The 25,358-nt window shown below is 40.6% G+C and overlaps 1 protein-coding gene across 1 annotated transcript in view; it reads left to right on the forward strand.

The window, feature by feature from the left end:
* Nucleotides 1-5,395: 5,395 nt before the first annotated feature.
* SEC14L1 (SEC14 like lipid binding 1) overlaps nt 5,396-25,358 on the forward strand; it is an 85,216-nt gene continuing 65,253 nt past the window's right edge. Inside the window, exon 1 of the mRNA XM_060764585.2 lies at nt 5,396-5,415. The gene's annotated coding sequence lies outside the window, so the exon portion shown is untranslated. The remainder of the gene's footprint in view (nt 5,416-25,358) is intronic.

Raw genomic sequence — 25,358 nt, forward strand, 5'->3', positions numbered from 1 at the left:
AAAGCATTGGAAACCTTGTACCTAACATTTGTGACATGTTGCAGTAAAGTTAAATACTTGCTTTAACAAACCAAATGTTTAGCTTTACTTACATGGACTTGAGCGGAAAATTCCTAGGCATAACCTATCCAAATAGGTAGTTCCAGGGCTTGTTTTTCCTGTTTGTTAAACTAGATTAGCTTGAACCATCCTGCAAAATGAGCAGGAAAGGTTGAAAGGGTAGATGAGGCTGATGGCATGACCTTTAAAGGCCAGCTCCTTTTGTGTACAAGGATAAGCACAAGCTTTTTATCGTGTCAGACACAAATAGTGTATATACTGCAAGTTGCTTTTGGTGTGTGAGAATTTGTTGTCTGAAAGGACGTTGTCCAGGGGACGCTCAGATGTGTTACCATCCTGTGGGAGGCTTCTCTCATGTCCCCACGTGGGAAGCTGGGGCTGACAGATGGGAGCTCACCCCATCTCGCGGATTCAAACAGCCAATCTTCAGATCAGCAGTTCAGCTGGCACAAGGGTTTAACCAAGGCATAGGCAAACTTGGGCCCTCCAAGTGTTTTGGACTCCAGCTCCCACAATGCCTAACAGCCTCAGGCCCTTCCCTTTTACTCCTTACTTAAGCCTGAGGCTGTTAGGAATTGTGAGAGTTCGAGTCCAAAACACCTAGAGGGCCTAAATTTACTAACTGCTGGCAAATGATCGCTTCAGCTTTAGTACCTACTTACTCCTCCAGCTATAACTAGATTGTCCTACATAAATGTGGCTGTTTAGTTCCCTAAAGCCTCTATTTTTAACAATTTATTTGTTGCCTCTTAATTTTTTGAGAATCAGAATCATAAAAGTGGAAGAGATCCCAAGGGCCATCAAGTACAACCTCATTCTGCTATGCAGGAAAATACAATCAAAGCATTCCTGACAGCTAGCCAGTCAACCTCTGTTTAAAAACCTCTAGAGAAGGAGACCACCGTCTTTTGAGGCAACATATTCATTAAAGAGTTGTAATACATCTGAAAAATGGGTTTCTGAAAGTGCTGCTGCTGAAGTCCCTCTAAGCCCTACCCAAGGATGAGATGTTGGCATTTGGTAGAAGTGTCACTTGAATTTAGTTGGAAATAAATAAATGGCTCCATGGTAAGTAGCCACTCATAAGACGTCAGAGAAATCCAGGAATAAAGTAGTAGAGTCATGTACTTGCAAAAGTTCAAGCTGGTGCTCTTTTATAAGTTTTATGTTAGAGCTTGCTGTAAGGAAGAGAGTTGTTTTAACTTGATACTGCAAATTCCAAGGAGCCCCCGGGTGGCACAGTGGGTTAAACCGCTGAGCTGCTGAACTTGCTGACCAAAAGGTTGGCAGTTCGAATCCAGAGCCAGACACAACTAGACTTAATGTCAGGGGAAAACCTTTGCCTACTACAAATATTCAGAATTAACTTAGGAGAACCTTGTTTCGCTATGCAGTTTTCTGTCTACTGATTTTGAAAATGGCTGTGATAGCTTCAGCCACAGTTTCTGCACCTTGAATGGGGACAAACGTTACTTTCTACAAAGTAAATTGCATACACCACCATAATGTTTGTATATATTATTTAACAAAAGTTAAATAACATATACAAATATATCCTTCTTCATTGTGAAAAAATATATCCAAGAACGTAGTGTCGTCTTATTAAGGAGACTTGTCCATGAAAATCAATCTGACACATTTAACTCTTCTAGGACCCCATAATATGGGTCTTTGCTGTAACAGATGAACACAACTACTTAACTACAAATAGTGGAAATGGTTCACTTAATCTCTGCATGTACTGTATTACTGACACATTACTACATGGTTGAAATTCAACTGACAAGGTTAAAAGATCCTACACAGAAATGGTTGAATGTTGGCAATGTTTAATTTATTAGAGAAATATATATCCTGTCTTTCACACAAATCCCCAGAGTACCTTACTGTCCAAAACCCAAGAAAAATGTTTGGGTTTTTTTAAAAACGCAATATAACAGGAGGATTTGAAACCTCACCACAGTTAGATGCATCACATTTTCTTTCACTGTCTGCTGATCTCTTATCCCCTAAATTAAATGCAGACAGGTTGTGCACCTTCAGTTTCATAGAGACTTATTGCACTTTGACATGCATCAAAAGTGTAAAATGTGGACTGCAAATAAAAAGAAAGCAGGAGGGGCCCCTGGGAGGTATCTCCAACAACTCTTGTGTCAAAAGGACATCATGTACTTCAATCTTTTTTAACACAGCAACACAGAATGAGAAAAAGAACTTCCTCTTTTGGCCCATTATGTACAATCACAGGCAAAGGGATGATTGCAGTCCATAACTGCAACGCATGGACCACCAGAGTTGGAATTTAGAGTTCTCCATTTTCTCTCAAGCCAGGACTCCACATTGCATAATTTGGTTACAACATTGACCATATGTCCTCTTCAACTTTCATATCCTGTCTCCAGTGCTTCCTCCGTTTTGTAAACTTGACCCCTAAACATTTCTGGTTTGGCTGCAGCCCAAAGGCATACATCAATGATCTTGCAGGGGAGATAGTGTAGTCTTTACTGCTTTCAAAATACAGCACTTGCATATTACTGTAGGTGTATAAATCTATTTCCCCCATTTTTTTCCTGAGGCAAATGATGGTTCAGTGATGCTTAGTTAACCTCACCTCTTTTTGCTGTTAAAAAGAGCAGCGCCATTAGAAACTGGCTATTCCTTTGAAAGTTTAAAAACAATTACCCTTGAACACAAAGAACAGAACAGTGTTTATTGAGACATAATGTTTGTTCACAAAGCACAAAGGTTTTTTTTCCCTGAATGCGTAAGAATAAATACTTGTTGTGAAGTATGTTAGTCTAGAGCTGTGATTTTAATCTGTTTGAACTGATGCCATACATTGACTGCACGTACCAAAGTGGAAATGTCCACTCGGTAGAAAACTCCCATTCTTAAAAAAAGATATTCCTTGTAGTAATTACTTACATATATTTATTCCAACAATGAGAGCTGCATCTTAGAGATATGATAAGATTAAGGGGCAATACTTGGTAGGAATTCCACGTTATACTGAGGCACTTTATTTCCAAATAAACAGTTTTAGAAATGAGGCAGAAGTATTACTGGGATCATGCCAGAGTGCAGTGTTAAGATCAGAATAATTGTGTTCTCTTTAACTGTGTAATCTCCCTTTCCAGTTGGAAGCCGCAAAATGGTTCAAAAGGAGAAGAGCTAATAACTCTATTCTTCTCCTTTTCCAATTTTTTTTTTTTTTTTTTTGCTTTGTGTGTCTTCTAAGTTGGATGATTAAACTTAGAGGGTGCTTCTAGGTAATGGATTTCTAGTGCTTCCAACACTCTCCTTCTATATACAGATTTTGATTAACAGAAGGATAAATCTGTAGGAAAACAGAAGGATTACAAATGAAAGATGATGACCTATGGACTCTCTTCCCCAAATCTGTACACGTGAGAAGAGAAAGCCAATCTAAGAGCACTGATAAATAAAGAAGAGCAAAAGTTTGAAACCCAGTGCAGTAATTCATATTGGGTCCTGGTTTTAAGAGTCAGCATGGTGTAATTTGATTATCAGCTCGATCATGTAAACCTACTGGGTAATCTTGGGCAAGTCACATATAACAGATATAAAACACATATAAAACTTGTGCGCCAGCTGCGCCCGTACCTTGGGAAGTCTGACTTGGCCGCGGTGGTCCACGCTTTGGTTACATCCCATTTAGACTACTGCAACGCTCTCTACGTGGGGTTGCCTCTGAAGATTGCCCGGAAGCTGCAGCTAGTCCAACGCTCAGCAGCCAGACTACTAACGGGTGCTGGGTACAGGGAACACACCACTCCACTGTTACACCAGCTCCACTGGCTGCTAATTAGCTTCCTAGCACAATTCAAAGTGCTGGTGTTAACCTATAAAGCCCTAAACGACTCCGGCCCTGTTTACCTCTCCGAACGTATTCTCCCCTATGAACCATCAAGATTATTAAGATCATCTGGAGAGGCCCTGCTCTCGGTCCCACCGGCCTCCCAAGCGCGTCTGGTGGGGACGAGGGACAGGGCCTTCTCGGTGGTGGCCCCTCGACTCTGGAACTCTCTCCCACTGGAGATCAGAACCGCCCCTTCTATCCTGACATTTAGGAAACAGGTGAAGACTTGGTTATGGAGACAGGCATTCATCGAGTGAGCCAACACCCTGAGATATTGATGGAGGATGATGAGCAATGATTTTAGTGTGACGACTGACCATTATAGTTATTGATTGTAATTGCTGTTTTAATGTTCTACTGTAATATGTATTATGATGTTTTAATGTTTTACTGTAATATGCATTATGATGTTTTATTGATTGTATGTGATATTATGGTTGGAAACCGGACTGAGTCCCTCAACAGAGGTGAGAAGGTCGGTATACAAAACTTTTAAATAAATAAATAAATAAATATACTCAGATTTGTCTTAGAGTCACCGCTAGTAGAAAATGATTTGAAGGCACAACAATCCTTGATTCAGATCCAATCTGCCCTGATAGAAATCCCAAATCTGAATCATAATTCTATTATCTGAAAGATCAGATTTCCCATTGGCTTGTACGGGAAGATTAATATGGTGAATAGGGTTGTTTTTTTTTTTACATTCATTGATTAAATGTGAAGATACATTAGTTCTTTCAGAAAAAATAGATAGTTATCATGTAGATAATTAAATCCAGGGGGGTTTAGGGGGGGAGGAGTTAGCCATTTTAAAAAGTAACAGTTGATATTCGGTTTTGCCATTGTGTGTGATATATAAAAAGACTTCAAGTAATGCAACAGGCATTACAGAAAAGCTTGGAGAAGATAATGATACTGGGGGAAATGGAAGGAAAAAGGAAGAGGGGCTCACCAAGGGCAAGATGGCGTGGGCTGGTCCATGAGGTCATGAAGAGTCTGAAGCGACTGAATGAATAAACAACAGCGCAGCAGGCATCTATCAGTTCTGTGCAGTATGCAAATAAAAGGTATAAGTTACAAATAAATCTCCTCCCAATTAGAAATAACTTACATTTTGGAAATTTCCTCACCCTAAGGAGGAATCCCAGAAATCTCACTTCATCTGTTGATTCAGAATGCATACCTGTGCTAGTCTTTGTAGAAAAACACCTGAAAGAGCCAGCTAGCTGTAGGTTTCAATTTGCACTAATCAGTACATTCCAGGCTGACTCAGCTTCAGATAAATCACCTGGATGGTCAGTTTCTCTAAATGTATTGATTGGTTAGTTTGAACGTTCCTTATGTGGCAGCTGCCCAGTCCCCTCCTTAGATATGCCTCTGTAAAAGATTTCCTTTGTCTTTTCCTGGACAGCAAAGAGGAAACAACAATCTCCAGAAAGATATCTAAGAACCTCCTTCTAAAAACTGCTTTGGTGAGTTATTCCAAGATTTACAATAAATTTAATTTGCTAATTGGTGGATGAGTTTTATTTTAAAACACTTATCCATTGATAGTTTGCTAATGGGTGTGTTAATTTTTCATATTTTAAAGTACTTATCCAACCCTGAATTCCTCTCTGTCTTGGACTTTGATAAATACATACTTTTTAAAATTGTGGTTGCTTCAATTTGTGCATAACTTTTGATTTGATTTTTTCTGTGTACAAAGTAGTTTCCTGGAACATGTTCGCCTTTTCTAAGAGAGAGGGAGAGGAAGAGGTGTTCCTTTAATAAAAACAGAAAATTTTCATTGGCAAATAATTTTAATATAGTAAGAGTAATGGCAACCTGTATCTAAAAATGAAGCTTTTTAGCTGTTCCTGTCTCACCAGATTGAAAGACCAGATAAGTTGGTTATTATGATGATGATTATGTTTATTTATACCCTGCTTTTTCTCCCCACAAATGAGACTTGTTCACTAGTGTTTCCAAGTTTCGAAATAGTAGTAAAGAACAGCTGAAATTCATTATGTGCAGGGTTGACAATTAACAAGTGGCTACTTAACATGTTTGGTCTACTCAAATATGAAATGAAAGGCATGTTGTCCTCCACATTGGCATGCCTCCCTCCCAGAGGGCTCCTCAGGAGTCCCAGGATGAGCAGAAGCATGAAGAATGTGTATCTGGTGGTACAATCAACAACCACCACTGCCTGCTCCCAGGAATTGTGTCCACCTCCCAACCTAATGGAGAACACTCTACCCACAAACATCCCAATGAAGATATGAGGATGAGATGTGGGTTTAAAATAAAGTTAAAAGCTCATAGATGGGAATAGATTCTGTGTAATTTGAACATAATGGTCAGTCTAAACCACAAATGGGCAACTACTGAAGGAGGGATATAACAGAAATCTGAGGGATCTTGGCGGACCACCCAGAGTCCATTTTGATCCCTGTTCCCACTCCACCAACTTTGGAGTCCAACATGTTTCTCTGACCCCGTCTTAGACATACTGTGCACAATCTGCTACAGTGGTGGTGGAAAATTTCTGTCATATTTTTAAAAAGGTCTGGTTTTTTCTTTCTAAACAGGACACAACTAGAAAGCAAGGTCCATCTCGTATGCATGACAAATAGGCTTGCCAGGTGTCCCTTATAAGGAATGAAAAGGAATAGTGGCATGGTAAAAGTGCCACATGGAACCACACTTTGTGGTTATTCAGTAGCCAAGGCATCCTTAAAACTAATCTGAGTCTAGCAAAACTTCCCTTCTTGAGTATGAATGCTTAGTTTTGGCCTCACTAGCATGAAATGTGAGAAAATGTGAATCAGGAGTGAAGATATACTCTCCCTTCTTGTAGATCCAAGTATAAACAGTATGGTATTCCATCTTAAGGTGAGGAATAGATTTTGGGTGATTACTTCATTGTAGTGCACACATGTCAAACCCACGGCTCATGGGCCAAATCTGTCCACCATGTCATTTTATGTGGCCCTCCAAATGCTGGACTACAACTCCTATATTCCTCATCATTAGACATCATGACTAGAGCTTATGGGAGTTGTGATACAGTAACATCTTGAAGGCTGCAATTTGTCCTGTTTAGTCAGGAGAGGTGTTTGGATTTAGACCAAGGCTTGTGGATATGATGTCTGACTTTAAAATGTCCTTTAATCTTTTCCCAATCTCAAAACCATAAATGCTATGGTGTTGCAATTCCCATTATCCCCAGTCCACATGGTGGATAATCAAGTGATGGGAGCTGCCATTCAATAACATCTGGGGGCCCAAATTGGGTAAAAATGAAAGAGCAGCAACCACTGCATAAAAATTATAGTTGACTCTCTGTGTCCATGGATTCTTTGTTGATGGATTCAATGACCCTTTGAAGGCAGCCTTGACAGTAAACAACAATAATGACATAAATTAGTTATCCATCTTAAGTTTTGGATGTATTTCATTACAGTTCACTTCTATTTCTCAACCATATCACAATGGAACTCATATTTGTGCACAACTGAAATAAATTCCTTTAAAAGGGCATTTGTTTGGTCAATGCTATATTTCAGAACACCCTTCAGTGCATAATGAAGGTGACATTGGGTTGGCACAGGAATGGAAACTATTCAACCCATTTTATTTCTATACCTTTTTCCTGGAAGGGGGCCCAAGGTGGCTCATAAAAAATAATAAGCTAAGAACAATAAAAACTTTTATTGCCAAACTATATGGACAAACTGTTCTCTATGGTATTCATGACTGAGTGAGGAACAGGTGCACATGTTGGAGTACTTGGGGTCAGAACCTATGGGCCTGTATTCTTCATTTTATATGGGGCCAAGTGGCTATGTGAACCACTCTGGTGTAATGGTTTGAGTGTTGTACTACGACTCTGAAGACCAGGGTTCAAAGTGTGGGTGGCCATGGAAACCCATTGGGTGACCTTGGGCAAGCCACATCCTCATCCTCATTCCCCCTCTGAACAAATCCAGCTGAGAAGCCCCTGTGATAAATGTAATCTAGAGTCACCATAAGTGGACTTGAAGGAACACAATGACTGCAAAGTGGCTATGAGTAGTGAAATGTGAACATAGCAAGATAAACATTTTGATGGGAAATATTTTCATGGCTTTGATAACTGATCAAAACCGTCTTGTACTTCCTGTTGTTTTGGGCACTGAATCAGGAAGTTTCTCTCTCTTCCACAGCAGGGTGACTGCATGCCTTGCTTCTGTTTGAATTGGTTGCATGCTGTGAACTTTGAATTTCAGGCTCCAGTTTGTTTGAAATTATCCACCATACCGTTTGTTCTTTAGAAATGTTACTATTTGTTCTGGAATTGGCTTGGAAATAATTCTTTATATTGCCTTGGGATGTAGCTTAGTGGCAAGAGGTAATATAGCACAGCAGTGTGAAGATGGAGCTTGAATAACAACAAACCCCCAGATTCAAATTTCACTTCTGTTGTAACTTCATTAGACAGCCCTGGAGAGTTTAGGAAAGCAGGGAATGTTGATGTCCCTTAACAAATTACTGTAAAAATTACAATCTTATGGCTAAGCTGGGAACCAATTTGGGAGGATGATTCAGGTTCCCCTCTCCTAACAGCCCCATGGCATAAGAATCCCTGACCAACCTACCAGTTGGAGTTTCTTCTGCCAGTGCTTTAGTGAATTTTCCTCTCCACTCCCTATGTCATCAAGCCAATTAAGGTAAATCAAGTGCTTCTGTCCTGAATGGACAGGTCTGCAGCAAAAGAATGGAATTCTTGCCTTTGTCTCTGATTACTAATCCTCAACAACAGCAGGGATACTATCTGCCTGCATCCCACCTGCTAGCCTTCAGAAAGTGGAGTTTGAGAGAGACAGATTGGCTAAGGACATCTGTGAGCTGGATTAGCAACCTCTATGGGCTCAGTGAAGCCTGCTGTCCGGTGATTCCTCATCCACATTTTAAACTTATTAGACTAACAAACTTTTCACAGCACATGTGCTATTGAACCAGCAGCCACATAATCGGGTACATAGAATATTGTCCTGATCTGCCAGATAGTAGGCATGGATAGAGTTGTGTCGGATAACTCGTTGCTTGTAAAATTTTTGTTAAAATTACTTTTTTGAAGGAATATCAAAGCTTTTTGAAAAAACAGAAGTCCCTTCCAAAGCTTTTTCTGCCATTTTTGTTACGACTCAGGAAGTGAGTTGGAAATGATTTAGCTTTTCCCCACTTCTGGTCCCTGGCCTCGGCTCAAGCCAGGGAAGCCAATTTTAAATCCAGAGAAGCCAGTTTTAAACTAGAGAAGGAAGGAATTTCCTCTGCTTGCTTTACCCCACTTTTGGTCCCTGGCCTCAGCTCAAGCCAGAGAAGCTAGTTTTAAAGCTAGAGAAGGAAGGAATTTTCTCTGCTTGCTTTTTCCCACCTCTGGAGTAAAACAACTACTTTCAAAGTAAAAGACCAACCAATGAAACAGGAAATAACACTTTCAAACCATTAACGAAAGGATTCGGAAGTTTCGAAAAGTTTTGGGAAAAAAATTCTTTGAAAATCAGAATTTACTTTAGAATCAACAACAACAATTCTTTATTGATTAGTCAATTTTGACCCTATCAAAACATGCAAAACATACAAAAACATACGCACTTGCCCATACATACAGTAAAACCATATATGAATACAAGGCATCCCGGCCTACTGGCCTGTCAACCCACTCCTAAATGATTGTGCAACTACAAGATAAAAAATTAAAATATTAAAAATTGATTCATTCCTTAAAGTAGGGTTTGGGCAGGGGCGCGGGTAGGTAAAACTAGTGGCATGTCCATATTAAGTTTTTAAGTTTGAATTTTGTTGATGGCAGCAAGGTCACCTCTCTCTGCTTCAATCTTCTCACGGATGGCTAGTGCTTTTTGCGTAAAAAGGGTCAATTTTAAAATAGAGTTTTTATTTGAACCCTGTAGGAGGATGTGCAATTTCTCCTTATTCTCTAAATGAGTATGATTCTCCAGCAGAGGCTCTAGGTAGTAAGACCGGATCCTATTGTAGTAGGGACATTTTAAGAAAAAATGTTCTGAGTCCTCTACTTCTGCATCTACCTCACGGCACACACAGGTTCTCCTCGTGTAGGGATGTGAGGGCGATCTGGCTGCGACATCTGTCACCCCATTGATCGCCAGGGTTGATTCGGCTGATCTGGCTGGCTAGGCGGGTGTCCCCTTCCTCCCTCACCGCTCCATGTGCGTCCCTCCCGAAGCTGCAAGCTTGGTGGAAGAGGACGACATCCCAGGTATAGAAGGAGTGTACCGAGGTCTCCAGTCTTCGGTCCCGGGTTTACGGTAGCTGCGCTCCCCTGCTACTTTAGAATCGAACCACAAGCACCTCCTACATCCAAAACGAGTTTTGAACCATTTTTTTTATCTACCAAGCCAGATAGATAGATAGATAGATAGATAGATAGATAGATAGACAGATAAGACAGACAGATATATAGACAGACAGACATATATATGTATATATATCAGAAGGGTGAAGAGAACTGTTAACAATGACATCAGTGTGGAATTAAATGCAAAAAAGACAACAGTGTCATACAATCAAGGTGACTATTCTCAAATTACAGCCGATAAAAGATCTTGGAAGCAATGAAGCAAGCAACATCTATCGTGTAATAAAAACCTGTGATCTTGATTCAGGCCACAAGTGACAGAAGTGATCTTTTAGGCAGATTTCTTCTGAGTAGTATTGCCATCTCAAGTTCAAATACATTTGCTTTAAGATCAATAACAAAATGTCCTGAGAGATAATGGTGATGATTCCGGAATACTGAATATTACCAAATTCATTGCAGAAGTGCATTACTGGCAGATAGCAGCATGTATCATGTTGAAATATGAGCAAATAAATAAAACCTTTGCCGCTGCAGTTGAGATTATTAAATCTTTCACAAAAGTGAGATAGATGAATATGAGAGTAGAGTGGGCACTTAGTATTGTTGTGGCACAGGGAAAGAGGAAATGCAGTTTTTCAGATGATGTGGAATTGTAACTATCACCATCTTTTACCATTGGCAAGCTGTATAGAGAGGATTCAGGATGCAGTCCCACAAAAGATTAGACTCATACATTATCAATTTTAAGGTCTGTCTCTTTATTGGGTGACCTATTATTGATAGTGACTCATTTTAGGCTAAAGGGGATATAACTACTCAGAATGTATATTTGACATTCTAAGTGTGCTGGGACATTACATGAGTTCTCAGATCCATATCATGCATTAAATCACTTTCCCGAATGCATGAAAAGACTCAGCTTTCAAAGCTCATTGGGTGAGGTGATTAAACGGAAACTTGGCATTCTTGACAGTATGTGATTATTTTTGCCCAAGAGTTGGTGCAGGCCTGGAGAAAAGAGAGAACTTGTGAGAAAGTGGCTATAGGAACACGTATTTTACATACCAAAAATGTTGAAAGCACTAGGCAGTTGGAGATTGCTGAGAGAGGTTGCCAGACATTGTAATGGCATGCCTTTGGCTAGAAGAGATATCTGTATCAAATAATGGTATTTGTAGGCTGGCATACTTGGTCATTCTACAGCCCTGGTGTTACAGCAGTTAAATCACTAAGCTGATGAACTTGCTAACAGAAAGATTGGTGGTTCAAATCCGGGGAGTGGGGTGAGCTCCCGTTGTTAGCCCAAGCTTCTGCCAACCTAGCAGTTCAAAAACATACAAATGTGAGTAGATCAATAGGTACCACTCTGGTGGGAAGGTAATGGCGCCCCATGTAGTCATGCTGGCCACATGACCGTAGAGGAATCTATGGACAATGCTGGCTCTTCGGCTTAGAAATGGGGATGAGTACCACCCCCCAAGAGTAGGACACGACGAGGCTTAATGTCAGGGGAACCCTTTACCTTTATTATACTTGGCTAGTGACCTTGATGGATAATCACTTGTACACCCCAGAATATAATTCTGATTGCTCCTAGCCATGGAGTGTTTTCAAGGGGAACACTATGTTAAGATTGCTGCAGCCTAAAAAAAGAGGGGGAACCAATTGGCACCTTAACTGGTTTGTTTTAGCTTGAATTATCATGCATTTCAGTCCACTTTCTCAGACCCACTGATGGGATTATTATAAGACACTGAAAGTTACAATTTGGGATCCTGCTGTAAAGTTTCAAATGGTTGTGGGACACATAGAATCATATCGTTGGAAGAGACCTCGTGGGCCATCCAGTCCAGCTCTCTGATAAAGAAGCAGGAAAATCGCATTCAAAGCACCCCCAACAGATGGCTATCCAGCTTCTGCTTAAAAGCCTCCAAAAAAGGAACCTCCACGATACTCTGGGGCAGAGAGTTCAACTGCTGAACAGCTCTCACAGTCAGGAAGTTCTTCCTAATCTTCAGGTGGAATCTCCATTCCGGCAATTTGAACCCATTGCTCCAAGTCCTGTTGTTTAAAGCCATTGCTCCGTGTCCTAGTCTCCAGGGCAGCAGAAAACAAGCTTGCTCCCTCCTTCCTGTGGCTTTCCCTCACATATTTATACCTGGGCCTCACCATGTCTCCTCTCAGCCTTTCCTTCTGAAGGCTAAACATGTCCAGCTCTTGAAGCCACTCCTCATAGGGCTTGTTCTCCAGAGCCTTGATCATTTTAGTCTCCCTCCTCTGGACACATTCCAGCTTGTCAACAACTCCCTTCAACTGCGGTGCCCAGAATTGGACACAGTATTCCAGATGTGGTCTGACCAAGGCAGAATAGAGGGATAGCATGACTTCCATGGATCTAGACACTATACTCCTATTTATGCAGTGCTGATCTGGCAAATTGGCAGTAATCTTAAAGTGCAAAAACAATAAATATATTTACCCAGACTTTTGAAGTCAGTATCTTCTTTGGGGAGAATTCTCGTGTTACATAAATATCTATGAAAACATGAGACCATTAACTGTGTTCATATCTCTACTGAAGGACTGGAATTTGTAACTCTATCCCTATTCAGCTGTTTCTCTTTCCACTCTTCCATTGCAATTTCTTTGTTCTAGGAATATTGTTTGGAGGTCACCTGTAGCACGTCCAGGAAGATGACAATATTCTGTCACTTTCTTGGGGATACTGCCATTTCCATTGTCAACGTCTAATATCATGAGGTGGTAAGAGGCATTCTTCCATGTTACTCATGGAACATTTGGCAAAATAGTAAGCTAATATTCCAAAAAAGACCTCTAGATCAATCGTTTTAACCATATGAAGGGCAACAACAGAGACAATCCTCTGTCCAGGAGGAAATGGATTGCATTGTTCTATCTTACTGAGATTAGAAACTTTTTTTTTCAGTCACTGAATTTATTTAGAGTTAGATAAAATTATACAGTTAGTGGTAATCTTCAACAATGCTTGTCTCTAAGGTTTCCTGTCCTTCGCCTCTTCCTTCTGTTATCTCTTGCCTCCTGGCTCCACTTTCTGAATATCACTTCCAGAGTCGTCCCTCTGAGATGTCATTACACTGTATTATAGTGATACCACTATAATCATAATAGTAGCCTCAATATTATATGGAAATGCCCTGCCTCCAGGGGAGAAATCCAGACAGATATTTTTGGATGCTTTTTCATTAGCTTAAATCTTGTGTGTTGTTCTTCCACAACATTTCTGCCTCTTTTCCTCCCCAGATGACAAATTTGTGCATGTAAAAAACACAGCTTGAAAATACAGGAGTGAGACTTTCCCTGGAGATCAAATGTTGTTTTTTTTCCCATTTAGTAAACAAAAGTGCTTTTTGGCTCCAGTGCTTGCAGCATGATAAACATGGCTGTTGTGGACTAACCAATCTCTGCGGATCCTTATCACGCCCAAACCATCTGATGGTTTTGACGTCAGGTACAGCATTTTGCTTTTCTAAATAGTACTTATTTTGTTCTGTACAAGCTTCCAAGGAGATTTAGGATACTAAGGTTCTGTTTTCTTTTTCTTTCTTTTAAAAAAAAATCTGCAATGCTCCAAGGCATATAAACTTGCAGAGATTTAAAAAAGAAAATACTTGTCTTATCACAGATTCCTTCAATAATGTATTGTTTATCTAAAAGGGTCGTTGATTTAAGATTGCCAGATATAAAATTATGGAGGAGTTCTCCCCAACCTAATGCCTTCCAGATGTGTTGGACTACAATTCCCATCAGTAACATATTTCATGAGGAATTATGAAAATTGGCACCCAGCAACATTTAAGAGGCCAGAGTTTCTCCATGCTTGTTTTAAAGCTCAAGACCTGCAATGTTGTGTGCTGTTACATTTGGCTATTATACACCCATGTTTAATAATAATAATAATAACAATAACAGATTTATTTTTATACCCCACCACCATCTCCCCAAGGGGACTCAGGGAGGCTTATATGGGGACAAGCCCAAATCACAGTAAAAACAACAGCATTAAAATCACTCAATAAAAACATAACAAAAACACAACAACAGCATCATAAAAACAATAAATTGGCTGTAAACTGAGTCAGAGTTGAGTCCGGGCTCAAGTTAGTGCAATACAATCCTAAGTAGAGCTGAGGGAAGGTGCAAAAGGTTTTAAGGCTTTTTGGGGTAAGATCAGCTTTTGATTCTTGGAAACTACATGGATCTCCTGAAGAATTATTATATATCGGCATGGAGAAAAATGATCCCATGTCATGAAATATCTGTTTGGATTCACAAATTTCAGTACAGTGGGTCATTTGTATCTGTTAGAGTTTAGTTCCAGGATTCATTATGGATACCAAAGCCCATGGATGCTCAAGTCCATTATATACAGCAGTGTAGCAAAGTGGTGTCCCTCATATAAAATGGCAAAATAAAATATTTCAAAAATATTTTCAAGCCATGGGTGCAGAATCTGTAGATACGGAGATATCTACAGAAATACAGGTAAAGTATGCTGCGGCTGTGTTAAGATCCAGAAAATATTGTTTTCCCGTTCTTTGTAAGTTCCTAAACTGGTTTGACTCCAGTTTTTCCCCATGTAATTTCATCTCTTTCTAGCCATTTGGGCCTCTAGTCTGAGAAGCAATTAATATTTTCCACTAGAACAAAGCACATGAGATCTATGGGCAAGGAAGGGCAAACAACAGCATACCTTCCAACTGTCCCAGTTTTGTAGGACAATTAATATTTTCCACTAGAGAAAATATTATCTGAGAAGCAATTAATATTTTCCACTAGAACAAAGCACAGGAGATCTGTGGGCAAGGATGGATAAATAACAGCATACCTTCCAACTGTCCTGGTTTTGTGGAACAATCCTGATTAATCCTCTGCTATTACACTTTTCTCCTCCTCCCACTCCTCTTTTCATTTCAGAGTACTTTAATAGCTACAAACTGAGATACAAATATAATTTGCACTCAATTAAAGACTCATCTATATGCGCAAAAAAATCTGGACTCATCCTGAGTTGGCTCAAGCTATTCCCCACAATATTTCTCACTTTCAGAATGTATCACAAGTTAAATTGGGTTCATCCTGTTAAGCTCCACATTCGTAAAAGTTGGTGGGTGCTTCAGGTTTGCTTGAAATGTTGGAGTATCTCCATGGTTTTGAGAAAGTGCAGACAGCAGGATCAGGTCTGATTCAGACCGATCTGCAGTCTACAAGTCTGCCACCTTTTCCGTTTCCTTTCACTGAAGAGCACAGGGGGAAAGGAATGGATTGTGCCCTTGTTGCCACTGTTGCTCCTCCCAATCAGCCATAGAGCTCCTTGTGAACTCCTGGCCATTGCAGACACTGTTTATTGCTGACATCAACAGAGGTGCCTGTGTGACTAAAAAGAACATGAGGAGATCGCCTTTGCCATTTATGACAGTGAGGAGCTCATAAGGAGTGGCAATGGCAACATGGATGGTGAGGTGACAGTCCAGCAAGGCTGACACAGTCTTGGCGTGGTTGGTCTGTGTAGATGACAACCTGCCATTCCACTTGATTTGGAAGGATGCATGTGGCCACCTCTGTGAGGCCAGTCTGGAGCATTGTAGACACAGACTAAATCAGTAGAAATGGACAGAGGAGAGGAGAGGGTGGAATCTTATCCTTCCTTATAAACTTAGGCTGCAGACCCTCTTTGATAGTCTGTTTTCCCTTATTAAAAATTTCTGCCATCTTAATTATATTGGTGCTACTGGGCTACCTGTCCAGATTTCCACTTGTGCAAAGTTGCAAGGAATCTTCATAAAAGATCTGCTGATGTTGAGCACGAATTTGGGAGGCCCTGGCAAAGCAAGAGACCAGCCAGACCCAAAAAGAGGATCCAGGACCCTGGCAAGACAGCAAGCACCTAAAAGGCATTTTCCCTAAATTTCTCTCAATAAAATCTCACCAAGTTGAAGGAAAGCCACCGAAATGTTTATTTCATTCCAACTGGAACAAATGACAACCACAATCATTTGCCCAGGAGCTGACATAACTCAATGGGCGAAGAAGCACAATATTTATAAGAAATACAGAGCTGTCAAATGTAAATTTCCTGCGCCTGCCCCTTATGCCAGCTTTGCACTGATTGGTGGAAGGCATCCGCTGGCTGGGGGAAGCGGCTATGGGCAGCAGCTCTCTGTCCAATCAGAGTGCTTGCTCCGCTTTGGCTCCTCAGCCAATGGGAAGGGAGGAGGCAGGCCAGGTGGGAAACAATGAAGGGAATGTAAAGATGACAGGGTTAAGGTGACCAATATTTGCCCAATGATCAAGTGATAGTTTAGGCTCTCAAGCCGAATCTAAGTTATTGTCTTAATTTTTTGAATTTTTGTCTAGCCCCAAGAGGCTAGGTCCTTTGTTTTACTGTCCTGGAATATGGAGTACATTGATGAATTTAATGTTGGTTTCGGCTGGTCAGGATGTGATACACTGGAAAGGCTGTGGCAAAATTCCTGGTTCCTCACAGATAGGAAGATGCCCTTTATGTTGGGTGATACCATATGTCCATAGACCCTATTGTTCTGGGTGGCCTGGCTATCAGCCCTCCTAGGCCCAGATTGATAGAGTCATTTATTTATTGTCCATACAAATGGGTCTTAGTGAAGTCCTTTTGTCAGAAGATTATGAACTCAGGAAGCATGGGGGCTTCCAAGGTCAAGAGTTGCAGGTTTCAAGAAAAGGTGGCTTTTTCCTTCAGTTTTTAAAATACTGACATACACACATATTGGGAATGGGGAGATGGGGCAGGGGAGCATACGCAGAGTTCATAGGAAGAGGGGGAATCATGCAGGGTCTAAGAGAAAGTCAAATCAGCCCCCCAAAGTCCATAAAAGTTAATAAAGTTTGGCAAGAGTTTATAAAAGTTCCTATAAAGTTCATGATAGTTCATGGAAAGTCCATAAGAGTTCATAAGACTTCATGGGGGTATATAAAAGGCCCTAGGAGTACTGAGTAGCTGGAGTGCATTCATAAAACAGGAGTATCATTCATAAAAAAAGGAATCCAATTAATAAATAATAGCCAAATTGGTCAGATGCTAGTTTGGGTCACAGGGGCATTGCCATGTGGAGCCATGGGGCCATGGAAGAAGCCTTAGGTTCCCACATGGGGGAGAGATAGGAGATTATGGGATCACTCCAGCCTGGTGTCCTTGGCAAAACTATGAATTCCCTGAATTTGAACTTACTTTAACAGAGTCCTGGGGGGGGGGGGGTCACCTCCGATCACACTGCTTTTTTACTAGTGACTTGAGAGCTACCAATCAAAAGTGCAAAGATACACAGAAAAATCTTTTCTGTTTATCTCAGATCTAGTGTCTTCTAGGCATATAATTAAGGGGAGAGGGAGTCATTTTGTTGACGTTCTCTGTGGAGCAATTGGGAGTATGAAATTCTAACTGATCTGCAACTTACCTACTTCAGTCTGTTCTCTGGTTTAGCATGCAGTTAAATGATTCTGCATCTTCATGTATTTCTACTTCCTCTCCTTTTTCACTTAATCATCCTAGTGGGAGGCAATGTTCCTAGATCGTTAATGTGCTTTGGAATATCTTCACTCATGGTACATTGACTAATCACAGCAGGGCTCTTCTGGTTTTGCTCTTCACTCTTTGCTTCACATTAATGTGTTTAAGCAATTGCCTCTAGGATAGTTTAGATTCGATACGCCTTCTCCTTTTTATGACTTTGCAGATGGAGATTTGAAAGAGGAGATAGATATATGAAACTATCTGATTTGTTGGTCTGTGATCGATAGTCCAATATTGTCTATTCTGATGGACAGTGGGCCTCCAGGGGTGGTTAGTGGCATTTGATTCAGAGAATACAAAACTTATCCCGCAACATTGTGATGGGGAAGAGGGTGTCCAGACTCAGGAATTTAAATTCTTTGAAGCTAAAACTATTTGAGAGTGTTTCCCTTTAGTCCTTCCTGGTTTACATGGAGCTGAGCACTGAACGTGAGGGAGTGCACGTACAACTCAATCTCTTTTGTGGGATTCAGACCTGGCCCGCAATCCAGTTAATACACGAGGTTTCAATTTGCTCAAACTGTGAGCCTGGCCTATACTGGGTGACACACTGTGATTCCATTGTGCTCCCACCAGCAAGTTGTGTGGTTCTGTATCTGCAGCTGCTCTTTACCAGATAATAGAAGTGTCTGTTCTGGTGCCAAGCTTTTATGAACTGAATTAATGAACAGGGGGTGGGTGAGGTGAAAAGGGGCTGAGGCTACTTTTGCAAGATCCCCTCCCCTTCTTGCAGTAGGAAGGGAACAGCTGCAATGGCCAAATGCCTCAGGGGCATTGCTTCACATAAAAAAGAAATTGTGTCCATTTAAATGCATGCCCTGGATATTTGCTTGTGCAATGAAACTGGAACAAAACCACTAGGCAACTCCCTCCCCAATAATTGCAAAAAGATGCTTGAAGGAATGAACTGAAAAAGTCGGATTAGGCCCAATTTTTTGTTTGTTTTTTAAGCATGCGTTGATTATTTTATATCTGACACAGATCATTTGACTTGTAAGTTACAAGAAAGATCTTGAGAAGGAATGGCTGTGCTGCTGCTATTTTTTAAGTGGGTAATCTTTTCCTGAAATGTCACAATGATGAAAAATAAAGCACCCAAATAGCATTTCCGACATATACATGTGAATATTTCCCCAATTATCCTTCCATTAGACCAGGGGTCCTCAAACTTTTAAAGCAGTGGGCCAATTCACTGTCTTTCAGACTGTTGGGAGGGCGAACTATATTTTGAGAAAAACATGGAGAAATATTAGATATATTATTTGTACTGCAAAAACACGAAAGAACAATACAGTATGAGTCCCTCTACGGAGGTAGAGAAGATTGGAATATACAAGTTTTAAATAAATAATAAATAAAATGATGAACAATTTTAACCAACAAAAACTTACCAGTATTTCAATGGTGGGCCTGCTTTTGGATCATCTGATAGTCAAGTTAATTCAGATTGTTGTTGTTGTTGAGTGACTTCAAGTTGTTTCAGGGTTAGGGTTAGGTGACCCTAAATCTGAAGTTTAGACCAGGGGCCGAGTAAATGACCTTGAAGGGCTGCATCCGATCCATGGGCCTTAGTTTCAGAACCCCTGCATTAGACAGAGTGAGAGGCTGCCTTAAGAAGCAGGTTTCAGATATCATGAAAGTGCATCAATGGTTTAACTTGCTATTATCTGTAAAGATAGGGATGGAGCAAGGAATCTGTGGAATTTTATTTGTCACATAACCAAAATGGTAATACATTCCTCCCTCTCCCCAGCACCATACACCTTGAACTGGGAGAAAAATGTCCTGGGCTAACCATACAAATCTGTCGGATGCAGTAGAGGTCATATAAAGGACGCATAGCTTGTGCTGAGATAGAAAACAATCTGCATTAGACAGAAAACATACTGCAAGAGGAGTCTGTTGAAAGCATAGCAGCTTCTTAAGCATTGTATGGATAATGGGAGTATGAAAACTATGCAAGGAATCCATGCTAGACCTGCTCTCCAGTGTTGCATCAGTTTGCAAAAGAAGCAACATTTTTGCCCTTCCAATGTGCCCTGCCCCTTTTCCTTCTAGCGCCATGGAAACTAATTGCCTTTGTATCTCACCTTTCCTCTAATGCAGTGTTTCCCAAACACAGGTCTTCCAAGTGTTTTGGACTGCAGATTCCAGAGTGACCAAAACAGCTGAAACTTCTGGAAGTCCAAAACACATCAGAGACTAGAGTTTGGGAATTACAGCTGTGATAGGTTCAATGTGACAAGCCTGATTCTCTTCCTGTACCTTTTACCTTCACAACTCTGTCACATAAGTCAAGCTGAGAAAAATCAGAACGAGCAAGATCAAACTTATTTCTTTCTTTAAAAAAAATAATTTTATTGAATTTTTAGGGGAAAAGAAAAGAGAAAAGAAAAATAAAAAAGAGGAGAGAAAAAAAGGGGGGAATAGGGAGTAGGAAAGTTTAACGGGTAGGAAGAAGCTAACTATGTTTAAGGAGGTATGGAAGTTTCCCTACTAATGGAGATTGGAGTGAAAGGGCTGGGGGGAAAGGAAAGGTGAAAAAATGGGGTTAAAAAGAAAAGAAAGAGAAAATAAAAAATAAAATAAAAATTAAAACAAAAATAAAGATCAAACTTATTTCAATCTCCTATATTCCAGCCTAACATTTGTCCGACCACTATGCTGTATTGATGTGGGGAAGATATAAATACATGCTTTACTGGCAAAAAAATAGTTTTGGCATCTCCAAATTGAGCTAGGGAAGTATTTGCTTTGACTTCCCAGAGATCCGCTAATAATCTGTATAAACAACACCGTGCTAAACAACAACTTCCTCTCAGTCTATTCACTCAGGACCCAGGCAACTCCCAGAGTTCTTCATCTTAAAAGCTTCAGTATTTTATGTAATAGTTGATGTAATATAGTGGTTTGAGTGTTGGACCATGACTCTGGAGACCAGGGTTCAAATCCCCCCTTGGCAATGAAACCTACTGAATGACCTTTCACAGCTTCCTAGTCACACTTTCTCAGCTTCAGAGGAAGACTCTTCTGAACAGATCTTGGCAAGAAAACTCAATTAAGTCAAAGACAACTTGAAGGCACATAACAACAAAATAGTAATATTACTATCTCACTCTGAATAATATCTATGATCAGAAAATATCACCTGTATTATTCACTCTGTTTCTATGAAACACACATGGTCCCCGACCTCTATCCTGCAGGACAGAGAGAGCTCTTTGTCTGGAGTCCCTTTATTACCTTCAGGATGCCTGAGAATGTGTGAGTTTCTCTCCTCAATCAATCCCACAGCGGCCAACAAATGGGAGGGTTTCTATTTCGATTCCACCATTGGGGCCACTGTATGTGGAATTTCCAGCCTTCATGCATGGATTCTGCTCTATATCATACTACAGTATACATCAAGTATGCTTTTTCCACTTGGGCAGTCACTCCATGCCCACCAAGAGTGAGGACTTCTCCCATGCAATCCTACAACTGTGGCCAAATTTGAGGTCTTTACTCTTAACCTACCAAATGCAAAGCCTTCCATAGTGTTCAAGTTTATATACATTGTAATATAAATATCTATCACCATGCCTGGGCAGTTTGTGAGTTTGGGATAACTTAGGTCCTTTCTACACAGCTGTATAAAATCCAGATTATCTGCTTTGAACTGGATTATACAGCAGTGAAGACTTAGATAATCCAGTTCAAAGCAGATCATGTGGATTATCTGCCTTGATCTTCTGGATTATATGGCAGTGTATAAGGGTCCCTAGATGCAGCCTTCTCTTCCTTCAATGGAAACTGGCAGACTAGTCTGACTTTTATCTTTTCTCAACTTATTTTATATGCTACCTGACCTAGTTACCTTTAAACAGCAGACCTATCTGGCCCAATAAAACAAAAGCTCCCTAGTTAACCTTCTGTACACAAACAATCGCCTTGCCCCCAGTCACTCTCTTGGAGACACTATTAAACAAATCAGGTAGTGTCAAATCTTGCCTTTTGGCTGCCTCCCATCACATCAGCCAGCTGATTGCATCAGCTATTGCTCTGAACGCATCTGTTATAAGTTTATTATAGGTCAGAGAATTGTTGACATTCTTGTATCTTTGTTTACATTTGGATAGGCTTTGTACCTGGAATCAGCTTGTCCCTATGTTCTCAGTAACATGCACACGCTCTGTAATTCACTGAGCTTTCTGCATTATATTTTCTATATCTTTTATGTCTTATAAATATTTTGTTCACATCTGGGGACTTAAACTTTCTTTTAACCCATGATGTAGCATTAGGTATATATGAAAGAAAGAAATTATTCTGTGCATATTCATATTGATTAGTCAGTACCTGTTGCAAATTTGGGCTGAGGATCATTTCCAGTACAGATGGACTCTTTTTTCATAAGATTTCCTCCAGTAAGAAGTTGGTGATAGGGCCGCCACCAGTCTATATGTTGTGAACGGAGGTCTATATATTCTCTTATTTTTTATGTTGGAAACTAATAAGAACGACCCAGAAAGGCACCAGGATGACATTTAAAATGGCAGCATAAAAGAAAACTGTTGAGAGATTAGATGGGTTTGGGTCACTTGTTTTATGGAAAGTAGAAAGGACAGAAGCCCTCCCTTTATTGTCAAAGGAAAAATATTCAAGTCCTTTATTCGCATTTTAAAAAATGAAATGGGAGAGGAAAGTTACAAACCATGTTTTTTTAAAAAAAAAAATGAATGTACTGGCTGGTTAAAAAGTCCCCTAACAGACCAGAGTTCATTAGACAGTCATTCCTTCAATATTTAAAAAGCTGTTAAGAATAAACTGAACACAGCTGGGAAGTGACCTAAATTCCACTTGCTCTACATTTCATTAGAAAGTGGATTTGTTTGCCTGCCAAGAATGTGACCAAGGCCGTTTGCTGCTTTTAAGAATGCCTTTCTCAGCAGAATTTTAAAAAGCATACCGTTAACACTGCTTAGTCTGGTTTGCTCCCCCAACTTCAGCATTTGAAAATGTGCTTGCCAATGCAGAACAAAAGCTAGACAGAGACATGTTTGCACAGGCCGCTGATCCTGGAAAAATGGAAGTGGGTTTGCTTTGTTAGGTATCAAAATAACCACCGGCCTTAGTCATTCGCATCCATGGGAAATGTTTACCAATCCCCACCACCCCAGTAACTCTGCAATAAGAATGATTGGCATAAACAGAATCCTAGCACTGGATTCAGCAATAGTCACGACCAGATTCATGACCGTTGGCTGTGTGTCAGCTTCCCACCAATTCGTGAGGTTTCTGTTTGTCCACTGCAGCACGCCAAGCTCATATTTGTGCTAAAAATATCCCTAGTGACTTTGGGATCTGTTCCATGAATTGAAATTTCAGTTTTAGCCCTGAACCTTCTTTACATGTAGTAGCTGTGTTTTATTTATGTATCCTTTAGTTCTTATGTTGCAATACTTCTTTGTTGTTTTAGTACTTTTCCATTATCTGGGAGGAGACCATTAGGGGGCGCAAGAGAGAGGGGGAGGAGTAAAACCATTCCCCCTGTGTTCCTGTTATTCCTCCAATCCATGTCACTGTCATGCAAACAACCCTTGCTTATTATATGGGAAGGGGGTGGAGGGGGCATAACCAACAAAAATGGGGGATATGGTTATCCTCCAACTCCCCACCACCACCACCACCACACACACACACACACACAATAGACTATCCTCTGTCTAGGCCCCCCTTTTGGCATCCACCCGGATAATGGAACAGTACCATTATTTCTTATCCAGCATCTTTGAACTACTGTTAAAGACACATTTGATAACAGTGCTGTTTCTGTTATGTCTGTAGAAGGGAGGTTGGTGTCCTTGTGTTTAGTCTTATATACTGACTAGCTTATGTACCTACTATTGCCCAGGCAAGCATACATTTTCTAATGGGACAAAATGAGTGCATAAGCTAGGTACTGTACTAAGACACTGCTGTCTTGAGTGTCCTTTCCCTCCTTGCTGCCTGGATTTGCATTTTCTTTGTGCCTTTTCTCTCCCTCCCCCCGCCCTTTCCTTCTTCTCTTGCTTTTCTTCATACACTTTCCTACCTCTGCTTTCTTTCTTTCCTTTGTTTTCCTTCCTTTCTTTTCTCTTCTGTTCTTTTCTTTCTTCCCTCAATTTTTGTCCTTTCCATCTTAATTTCTCTTTCTTTCTTTTTATTTCTTCCCTTCTATCATAACCTTCCCCTTTTCTTTGTTTTCTTTCAACTGGCTTCTTGGAAATCACACTCTCTCAGCATCAAGGCAGGGCACAGACACACAAACACACACCCCTTCCAAAATATAAATATTCATTCCATTTCTTACTTCCTCATGGGGCAGATGTACCAATTGTGGACCCTGTGGCTATCTTTTTACCCTAATGATGTGGTCATTTTTTATGACAGGAGCTAATCTTTTCTGTAAATGTACTGTTCTCTTCTGGTTGCACCTGAGTCCTGCATACATATATACCTATAGGCCAATTGGTAATCCTTTTTGTCTATACACTGTTGGCTTTTAAACTTTTTGTGGCCCTCACTCCAAAATAGGGTTGATGTTATAGCTGAAATCATGCAATGATTTGAAATTGGTTAATTAAGGAAATGTGTGCTTAGTTTGGTCCAGATCCATTAAGTCATGTAGGAGACTTTGTTGTATAAGCAAATGAAGAAACATATTTTGCATTCTATAGATATAGCTGTGTTCAGCATGCCCTCTAACTGTCCTGATTTGGCAAGGACAGCCCCAATAAATCATCCACAGTGCAATTTTCCCATTTGTACAAAACAAGCCCAGTTTCTCTTTCCTCCCTCTTACAACAATTGCTACAAATTCAGTTCAAAATGTAAAACCCTGAAGCTGGATCCAGACAGGCCTTTGTCCCAGAAGCATCTGCGTTAAAAAAAACCGCAGATGTTTCTGGGGGCCTGCCCACACCCACCCCAGAAAGTGTGCACTTTCTGGGATGGGTGTCCAGACGTTCTCTCGGGACTTGCCTGAGATAATGTCCTACCCCCCCCCCCTTCCCACAAACCCCCAGATCCTTTTGAAAAGTAAAAAAAAAAACTTAGCAAGCCTGCAGTGTCCCTCCCCTCCCCCCGAGCAGCTCTCCCGGCACTTACAAATGACGTGCCAGGAGAGCGGGGGGGGGGGGGGAGCAAGGGGGGTGGATATTCCCACAGTTTACCGGGCTTATTTAGCCCAGTAAACTGTAGTTCAGACACCAGAAATAGTGGATTTATCCCACACCTTCCAAGAAGGCATGGAATAAATCCACTATCAAATTAATTCGCTACAAACCAGAGTTTTCCTGGTTTGTAGCGAATTAATTCGGGACTGTTCAGAATGATGTCTGGACAGCCCCTCCTTTACTGCGGTAGTTCCCGCATTAAAGCCCTGTCTGGATGAGCACTGAGAGGGGAGAAAGATGCTCATAGTTACCTTAGGAAGGGAG

This window comes from Anolis sagrei, chromosome 2 (assembly GCF_037176765.1).
Source record: "Anolis sagrei isolate rAnoSag1 chromosome 2, rAnoSag1.mat, whole genome shotgun sequence".
Classification (NCBI taxonomy): Eukaryota; Metazoa; Chordata; class Lepidosauria; order Squamata; family Dactyloidae; genus Anolis; species Anolis sagrei.